Here is a 10,589-nt window from a genome sequence, read left to right as displayed (position 1 = left end):
ATCTTACTGTTCAAAAACTTTTGACTGGTATGTTAGCCTATAGTTTGAAGTAAAAAATATTAATATTAATATTAATAAGGAGAGTCTGCGATTTATTTGACAGTGATTTCACATTTCTTGTTTGTATGAAGGCTAAATACCAATAAAAGGTGAACATTTATTTATTTGCGCCATTTTTTTCCTAAACTATTATATAGTTTTATAGGAGTGGGTTTCATAGAGTTGGCAAATTAATTTTTCATAAGTTTGTAGGTACAGACATCTGTTGTTGCCGTTCTTATGAGGCTTTTTAAATAGTGTTCATATCGATATCGGAATTATATCGTATCGACCGAAATTAAGAAATATATCGTGATATAAATTTTGGCCATATCGTCCAGCCCTATTATGACCCCTTTAAGTTGTTTTTGAGTAACAACTTCAATTTCAACCTATTTTTCACACAATGGAATGAAATGAAAACTTCAGAAGGCTTAGAGTATTACAAAAGATTTGCACCACTTTTTGACACTTTTTTTGCAACCTTTTTCTGAAGCTTTTTCTGAAGAAAGAAGTCTGTTTATTGTAACTGCATGGAAAATAGTGATCAGTGTGAAGGTCATACAGTTTTAGAAAGACATGCGGAGGTTGAGTAAATAATTTTGCAAGACATGATGGATTGGAATGGAGAATGTGAAAGTAAATTAATTTGTAAATTTAAGTTTCAAGTGAGAAATAGAAACAGGAAGTACAGAGGAAAGTGGCAGACAGAAAAGAGTGAACAAAATGAGGATTGTGAAAGAGAGAAAAGACAAGAGGAGGAAAGAGTAGTGTGATGAAAGAAAGAGAAAGAGAGACAGAGAGAGAAATGGCTCCAGAATGACTCATGGTTCCTCCTTAAAATTGTTTTTTCTTACAACGACACCAGGCTAATCTGTGGGGGACTTGCACTCCAGACTTTCCCATCAGACCAAAACACAAAAACCCACAAAACAACAAAGGCGAAATAAACTCTTGCTCACACAAGTTGTACACTTGAACAGGTTCTAAACTGAAGGGTTGCGTCCCAAAAATGAGTTCTGTTCTGACAGGCTTATGGACAGCAGGGATATAAACGATGCTAAATGCAACATAAATGTGTTTCATAACACTATATATTTGATTATGGGAATATAATTTGATGTATTGTTGTCAAAAGTCTCCCCAGGGGGCACCTTGATGTCAATTAATATCAATTTGACGTCAAATGTTAGTCAAGACTTGATCAAGATGCTGAATAACATCATTGTAAGGTCAGTTTGGACAGCAATTTCTTGGGTGAAAATATGAAGTTAATACTCACACTGAAATTGGTTTAATGTACGCCGCAGGCCAATGTGTTTGACATTCAGTTTACATCAAATCAATGTCATGGTTTAGGCGTCAAAATTATGTCACATGGACATCACATGGACATCAATGATTTGTGTGTTTGCTTGATATGTATTGCATAAGATGAATTCTTTGTCAGCCCGATCAAGTTTAAATAGTATTTTTTCTTAACTGGGGCCTTGGACCGCATCGGTTTGCCACATCTCCTTTTAAAACGTGTCCCAGTTGGCAAATTATGTTCAAAAGACCTGAAATTGACATCAAACATTGACGTCAAAAAACAGGTAAAAAAATATCCAAATCAAACTGACGTCAGAAACTTGATGTCCATTTCACATCCACACACTCATGTCCTTTCTAAAGCCCATTCAACGACAAAGCTTTCTCTGCTGTTTAACACCACACCTGTAGATGGCGCATTGAAAATCATAAAACAAACCGTGACCTTGTGTCCAGCTCACGTTCTGTCACTCTCAGGTGGGTGCATGTCATGTAATGTTAAACAAGTTATCTTGGGTAACTTTTAACGCTTGGGCTACAGTAATCGTGTTTCAATAAAATATGATTTTGTGCTATGACTATTTCTGGTAGTTTTCGTGTATGCATGGCTCTACCACATGGTAGGAAAACATTACATTTACCACTGTAGCACGCATGCAACACAGTTTGGAATGTGCGTGACACACAACCACTTTGTTTGTGTGTGAGGTTAATCCATGGCACACCACTATTTCACTAGTTGTACTCCATTTTGCAGTTAAAACTTGTTTCCCGACTACACTGTCCATATATCTAGAGCCCTATATGATTTCTGTGATGCGGACAACACGGAAGGAACCACGGATTCCAGGCATAAAACCACAATTCACTGTATAATACGGAATGTCACAGAATTTGGCCAATTTTGAATTAAACAATCAGAAAGTAGCGCTGTACAGCGAATCAAATTCAAATCGTGATATGGACTAATGTCAGTAATTATTCATCTGTTGTTCTGCGGTTTTTGTTCAGTCAGAATAGGTGCATTTCTTTTTTAAATTTACATTTGTATTACTGATTTGAAGTTTGTTGAATAGAAACTTTCTTTTATTGCATTGCTTTTGTGTCATTATTTTGGTGGTCGAAAGAACATCAGTGTGTAGATGTCAAATGGAAGTGAGGTTTTTGATGCCAGCTTGATTTGCATTTTTGACACCAATCTTTTTAATGTCAATATGATGTCTTTTCAACACATAGGTGCCCATTGGGTCAAATCCAATGAAACTAGATGGTATTTTGTCCAACATTCATCTTTCACTTGCTATAGTCAAACTTTTGAGTCACAAGTTGCTTGACATGACCTCATCCTTGAAAACCATGAAAAAAACTATGCATGATGTAGGAGGTGTCTTTATCTGTTAAACTATTTGAGTGTTTGCTTCACAGATGCTCTTTTGGCTTCTCTGCAAAATGACGTCACTTTCCCAACATCAAGTTTTACCCCAGCATATAATGTGAATGCAATGCCTCTCTGAATTATTTTGACAAGCAAGATGTGCATGTCGAGGCTTGGTTTTGCCAGGCAATGATACCGGCATTGTGTTTCATCATGAAACAAGCAGCATCATGAAAAACAATCTTGGTTGTTCCCGGACAGCATTTGTTCCTTTAACAATGTTCTGACAATTTAACAACCCAGTCCTTCCCTTTTTATCTTTATTGATCAATAACCAGTTTTACACGTAAGGCTTGTCAAAAATACCGAACGCTTTTACTTTCCCTTATTCATCATTTAACTGGCATTTATATAAAATAAAAAAATGCATCGAACGGTCTCTCTATAGAAGCCAAAAAAATACTGATGATTCGTGTGCAATTTGAAACTACAACGCATTGGCACACCCGTCATTCACAAAGTTCAACACATCAGAAGAGTCATTCATTGACGAATCGACTACACTGGCCAGAGCGCTCTGTACGTTTGTTTTTGCATTCAGCCAGCAAAGACGTGTTCACTATCGTTTTATCTTATTATTCTAAGCAAAACATTTGATCATATTTGAATTCAAAATCAACACAAAGAAACGCAAAAAGAAAACATGTTCAGGTCATGACTGAACTACACAGATTTTCATCCAATCAAATGTTCTCTAGAATGAGAATGTCCCGCCCCCTAATACTACCTGCAAAATAAATAAATACATAACAGTTTCAGGTGTCTGATCAAGCAATAAGCTATAGCGATAGCAACTCACAAAAGCTACAGTAACATAACGTCAGCTGTTTAACTTTAGCTTCTTGTATATAATGTAAAAATGGCACATTTGCAACTTGCAATTGCGACTCAGTTTTGTTTTAAAAGGAGCTGTGTTTGCTAAACGGTGTTCTGATTGAATTAGGGCTTCAGAGAGGACGACTGGCCCCTTATGAACCCTACACAACCCTGAAGGCCTTGAATAAGGGAATCATTTATTCAGGATTCTGCTCCAGTGACTGGTCACATTGCTTTTCTATTTTCTCTGGTTTTGTTTATTCAGGAACTGCTGTTGAATAATGCCTATACAGCAGACAGAATTTTTTTTTTTTTTTCTTGCAATAGGATGTGGTTTAAGATATCGATCTCTGCAAACCTTACTGGAACTCATAGTTTTTTGCAAAAAATATGCAAATATGCAAAAACAATGCACATTTTTAAATCATTAAAATCTGTCTTTAGAGGTCAGTATCTGTAAAATTATACTAAACTAACAGATGTCTAACTATATTTGGACATGTATTTTCAATCCAGAGATAAACTAAATACCAAAGTACTCAATACGTACTTGTGAGTAAACAGAAACATAGCATGATTTCCTGTCTACATTACACATCCTTGCAAATAAAAATGAGTCAGAAGCACTACCCCCACTGAAAAGAAAAGTGCAACAGTCCCATGAAATCAAACTTTAGTTTAGTGGCTTTCACTCGATGTCTATAAACTCTGATGCCATCGATATGTGCACTTTTAAAAGTTGATAAAATGAAAAACGTGTCTTTCTATTTAGTTGTTCTTTACAACTGCATGACCAGAGTAGTCTGATTCAAATGACTCTTATGAGCAGAATCTTTTGAAATCGCACTGAAATGGAAGTAGCAACAGATCTTTTCTTTGGTAGGGACTTGGCTCTGTGCATCAGTTGTTGATTGGAATTTGAGATGTGGGTGTTGCACTCTAAAGTGGAGGCAGATGAATGTGAGTTTGCAGGGACGGGGTTAAACAGATGAAATGATTTGACAAATAGTCTAATATGACTACAGAAAGAAATCTTTCTTATTTTTTTATTTTAAATCAGAAGATTATGAAGTTTTAATTAAACACGAGGTCAAAAAAAGTTTTTTTTTTTAGAAAACACACACACACACACACACATATATATATATATATATATATATATATATATATATATATATATATATATATATATTTAATAAATGTAAATTCACTAGAAAAAAATCACAAGTACCACACAGAATTAAACTTGATTTTTTTAAATAGAAAAAACCTGAAATAGTATTTTCTTGTAAAACTTACTCCTTTTTACAACTTTGAAAAATAGTTTTTTACACTGTAAATAAAATATTGCTATAGTTTACATGACTCACCCCGCCCTACATAGATGTTCGGCCAATCAAATGCTCTCTAGAATGAGCATGTCCCACCCCCTAATACTTCTTGCAATACTTCACAAGTAGCAGATAATGGTTCATGGCTGTAACATAACTCCTGTATAAAAGTTTGCTGATTATATATATATATATATATAAATAAAAGCAAGCCTGTCCAATTATCTTGCTTAAACTTGCATCAGCAAAAGAATGTTTTGTTTGTTTGTTCTTAAAGCACTTAAATAACTTATTAAAGCCCCCCCAAGGCTTTAATTCCCTGACATGACATGTTTCCCTCAGAAAAGCAAAGGTACTGGCCATGGGCACTCTACCTCTGCTCACATTTTCAGGAGACAGCAGTCTGTTTTAACTCATGCCAAATGAACCGCTACAAGATAGACAATGCAAACACAATGCTCTCTGTGAATTAAAGTGTGACTGTGTGGAACAAATGAAGTAAGCTCACTGAATCTCACTCCTGGTGCAGCAGAGATGCTGAAGAAGATATCAAAGCAGTGGAGTTTGACTGGCATGCCCACGTGGAAGCTTGCTTGGTGTTTAAACACATGCCATTCTTTCAGCTAAACACAGACCTCACTGTTGTCACCACAAACGAAGAAGGCTACATACTCACACTAAGATTTCGTCAAGTATCAGACATGCCTGGGATGCGGTCAGCAACAACAAAAATCCAGGCTTGACTTCCTCAGAGAAACCAAAAGTTCACGTGTACACATTGCTTGGACATAAACATCTCTTAAGCGCGGGAATGCTCTCTCCCTCTGACGTCAGCGCTGTCTCCCCTCCGTTTCCGCAGCGACACGCGCGCGCGAACGCGTTCACAGCTCTGCGCCGCCACGCGACGCCAGAATCCCCGCCCCCTCCCTCCCTCACGAACGAACGAACGCGGCGACGAGTACGCGCACACAGAATTCATTCACCCGAAGGTCCCGCGCGTGCACCGCGAACGCGCTTTACTACACAGCCAGCTAAAGGGGAAAACACATCTGTCGAAACGAAAACGACACACAAATAAGGCGTTCAATTAGTTTATTCTAATTGCTTACCTAAAACACGCGGTTATTTAATAGAAACGCACAAGTCAAAGGCAGTGACCGATGATAACCAGAGCTTTATCCTCCCCCACTTCCTAGATGTTTGATTTGAAAACACCCCCCTCAGACAACGCTATAATCCGTGCATCAGCGTTCACTCTCCGTTGCACCGAAATACCCCAAATCATCAAAAACAGCCCATACTGCTTAACGGATAGCGATTTAAAACCGAAATAGACTGTGCCATATGAAATAAATAAATAATAAAAAAATATATATATTATTATTATTTGATGAAAAAGAAACCCTAATGCCCGTGACACACACACACACACACACACACACACACACACACTCGGTCTTCCTGTAATAACTGTCCACTGAAAACACATCGCTCCCGGAGCACGACTGCTGCACGAGGCTCACAACATACATCTCACAGCAGATGCCAACTCAGTCTAGCTTTCCAAACACATATCTGTCCCTGCATCCTGATGAAGCGGAACGAGCAGTAACAGAGACGCCAAAGTAAGCGGCATTCCCTCCTCGACTGCGAATCAGCGCTGAAGTCTATCTCGAAGACATTCAAGCTCTGTTTCTAGGAAAGCTTCGTTCTCGCCAAGCCATAGAAGTGAGTTCCTGCCCATTAGACTGTACAAAAGACACATGCAGAAACAGAAGACTGGGATTTACGCAGGACGACCCCATCTTCGGGGGGACGGGAAAGAACCCACCATCCACTGGCAAACTCAACGTTTATGCTGTTCAGAAACGCTAAGGATGACAATACTTACAATCTTGGCATTAAAATGATCTGGAGGGCGGTAGCCGTTTCGTTTTCTGATGCACATCCGTTTGTTTTTTTGGCTGTTTTGTGGGTAAAATACAGTATATTTTTTTCCTCCGATGTTCCAGCTTGAGAATCGACACCCTTACGGAGGCAGGCTGAGGATGAATTGCGCATGCGCTGATCTAGACAGCTCTACTCAGGCGATTTGACGAAGGACTTCCTCAGTAATTGTCATTTCCAGTGGAACTTTTCAAGTTGATCTTCCTATAATCAGGCAGCTGAAATAGTACACAATGTGTTGATTAAAACAATACAGCAAAACTGTTTGTATAAAGGCCTTACATTGACTTTTATGCAGCCTATCTTGATGATAATTTCCCTTTTATGTCTTCTCTCTAACATATGTGAATAACCCTAGCATTCTAGCCAACTTAAATGTGTTTATGATATTTTTATAGGAACATAACCGTTTACTGAGGATTTAAATAGGAGGATTTAAATGACACAGAATGTGTATTAATCTAACCATCATTATTTCATAGATCATTATCATCTCTTTATACAAATCTTGTGAATATCCAGCAGGGGACGCCAAACACTAAAGTAAAAAAACACATCACAAAAATCCCCCAACAGCATTTCTGCAAGATTCTCGAAGATAGAAATGTTCACTATTAAAAAAAAAATGCAACTCAGCTGTGTTAATAAACACGTTTTATTACTTTACATAATCTACATTAGTTTTATTGCAAGATTCCGCACCTTTTTACAGATAGAGTGCCGCATTGCTACACCAGACTCTTGTGAACCATGAAGTACTGCATTTCTCTTGATAAAGCTCCACAGTTACTTCAGCAGTTACAGGGTGAGACATACTATAGGAGATGGTTGAGGGTTACGAGGGGACATCTGTGTGAAGGCCACTTGGTGTCAGTAAAGCTCTCTGCCTCTTTGAAGGGCTGAAACCCCTAAGAAGCCCGCAGTTTGATTTATCATGACTAAATGCTTATCCCTCCAAAAAGCATCTACTTTGCTGGGCATTTAGCTAGTAGGAGCAATAAGAATGTCTTTAAAAAGCATTTGGTAGTTAAATTCCTTTTAGGTATAATTAATGATAGTCTATGTTGTTAAGGCTACAGGCAATTTTCTCTCCCCACCTAGCAGCTCAGCTAATTGTGTTATCTGCTTCCTGTCATCTTCGGATTCATCCCCATCTTTAATATAAGAGACATGAAATTGACCAATCTTTCATACTCTCTCCATGTTGATAATGACTTTAAACCATACATAGGTTGAATTCTGATTTTGTTTACCTGCCTCTGATGAGGAGAACCAAAATGTTCACTCAGAGTGAAAAGGTGTATTCACACCAAGGACAATAACTATAATGATAAAGATATAGTTTTTTTATATAGTTCTGAATTTAAAAGAATAGCAGAGTCCACAACTACAATGATAAAGGCTCAAAGGTACAATATTAATGAAATCACTTTCGGAACATGTTTTTCATTGACAGTCAATCAGAATCCATCCTACTTTAAAGAGCTAGAGCAAAACAAAACAAAACAAAAAAAGAACCAACAGATAATAAATGAGAACTTTAGGGGGACGGTCTGTGTTTTCTGGGAGAGTCAACAACACAACTATAGCGATAACGACACAGAGAAATATAATTGGAATCACTTTAAGAATTATTTTTTTTATTGACAGCCAATCAGAATCTGTCCTGCTTTAAAGGAGACATATTATGCCCCTTTTTGCAATATGTAATATAAATTCCAGGTTTCCCCAGAATGTGTCTGTGAAGTTTCAGTTCAAAATACCCCACAGATAATTTATTATATCATTTTGAAAATGCCTATCTTGAGTGGAAGCAGAAACACGCCGTTTTTCGGGCCTGTCTCTTTAAATGCAAATGAGCTGCTGCTCCCCGCCCCCTTTTCCAGAATAGAGCTGTGCCATTACAGCTCGGACCTGCTAAAAATATCTGTTTTGGTTCTGATTATTATGTTTATCGTGCTGAAATCATGCGTTTTTTTAACCATATTAGTTTAAACCTCTAATATACAGTTTTCTGAGCGCATATGTGCACCCAAAGACAAAACAGTTAGCATTGCAAAATCAAAATGATGGAGCCATGGGTGGAAACTTACAGATTAAGGGGCGGTAATATTATAATGAGATCCCTTTGCAACGTCACTAGGGGAGCGAAATCAGACACGCTCGTTTTTTCAGAGGCTTGCAGAAAAAGGTTTACCAAAACAAAGTCACTGGGTTAATCTTTTTCACGTTTCCTTGGTTGGTAGATGCACTGGGGACCTGATTATAGCACTTAAAACCTGGAAAAGTCAGATTTTCATGATATGTCACCTTTAAAGTGTTAGATCATTTCAAGTGGCAGACAATAAGAAATGCAATGCGCACTTACAATAAACAGAATGTTATTATGTGCTGGTGTGAACACTATAGTTATCTTAAGTTATTGTTCTTGAACAGCCCACATTTGGTTTGGTTTGGTAATTAGAGCACTTTAATCCATGTATCATTCGTTCACTCGTTTTTTGATTTAATATTGAAAGTAGAAAAATGAGAAAACAGCTCAACCGTGCCGCAGTGTTGCCAACTTAGCAATTTTGTTGCTAAATTTAGCAACTTTTCAGACTACCCTAGCAACTTTTTCTTCCAAAAGCACCTAGCAACAAATTTAGCAATTTAAAAAAATTGATTTGGCAACCTTTAGCAACTTTTGATAAGTGACTCAGACAATAAAAAGGCACACATTTTCCATCCAAATTACACAAAAAGAGGAAACCACTGATGCCTAGCAGTACACACATCATGTGAATTGAGTTAGCTGCTATTTGCAATTGTTCAATTTAATAATAATAATAATAATTTAATAATTTGATAATTGAATAATTGTTCATTTATGATACACTTTGTTAGTAGCTTGTACCTGCGATTGTTGATCAGTTAGTATACTGTAAGAAAAATGGAAAATCTTTCAGGACATTATCCATTATACATCATCCATTGTAACCCTGTAACCCGAAAACACAATGCATAATTTAAAATGCAGGTAAAAAACCATTACGGAAAATTCTTTCATATCAACATAGTAGATTGTGCCTTATTTTTACAGACTTTTCTTAGAGTGTTGCATACTAACTAACTACTAATACACCGCTTAAAGCATATTAGTTGAGAATGTGTAGAATTACTAGTTTACTAGCTATTAAAAAAACTTAAATTGAAATCATTCAAAAATGTGTCACAGTCTTCAGCCGGTGTGCCCAGGAGGGCCACCAGATGACTGTGTTCTGGGAGCACATGGCTTGTGTTGTGTTTGTCTGTTGCCATGTGCTCTCTCCTGTCTATTGTCTGGCCCCTCCCATCTTGTTACCTCGTTATTGTTTTAGTTTCTCCACCTGTGTCTCCCTCGTTAGCCTCCTCGTTTGGTTCCTATTTATTCTCCTTGTGTCTGCCGTCCTGTGCTGATCCGTCATTTCTCATTGTGTGTGTTTCGTGTCTGCATGTGTGCAGCTTTAGCTCTGCCTGTCTGTTTTTCCCCCTCGGGGTGGTTTGAGTTTGTTTTTGTTTAATTTGTTACTAAAATAAAATACCATTTCTCCAGCGATTGAGTCCTCGCTTCATCTCCCCGCACGCACGGTGACAAAATGTGTACGTTTTCAATAATTCAATGTATTTAAAAATACAGTTATTTATATTTTCATATTATGTCATGCATATTATTTTACAAACAAATCTAA

General features: G+C 37.4%; 1 protein-coding gene across 1 annotated transcript in view; it reads right to left on the bottom strand.

Annotated features, from left to right (window-relative positions):
* The window catches only part of LOC107571662 (regulator of G-protein signaling 19-like), a 32,097-nt gene extending 25,204 nt beyond the window's left edge, over nt 1–6,893 (bottom strand). The window contains exon 1 of the mRNA XM_016257997.1: nt 6,824–6,893. The gene's annotated coding sequence lies outside the window, so the exon portion shown is untranslated. The remainder of the gene's footprint in view (nt 1–6,823) is intronic.
* Nucleotides 6,894–10,589: the final 3,696 nt, after the last annotated feature.

Source organism: Sinocyclocheilus grahami, unplaced genomic scaffold, assembly GCF_001515645.1.
Source record: "Sinocyclocheilus grahami isolate Dianchi unplaced genomic scaffold, SAMN03320097.WGS_v1.1 scaffold1631.1, whole genome shotgun sequence".
NCBI classification, from domain to species: domain Eukaryota; kingdom Metazoa; phylum Chordata; class Actinopteri; order Cypriniformes; family Cyprinidae; genus Sinocyclocheilus; species Sinocyclocheilus grahami.
The sequence above is the reverse complement of the archived record's forward strand: the minus strand, read 5'-3'. Positions and strand labels throughout refer to the sequence as shown.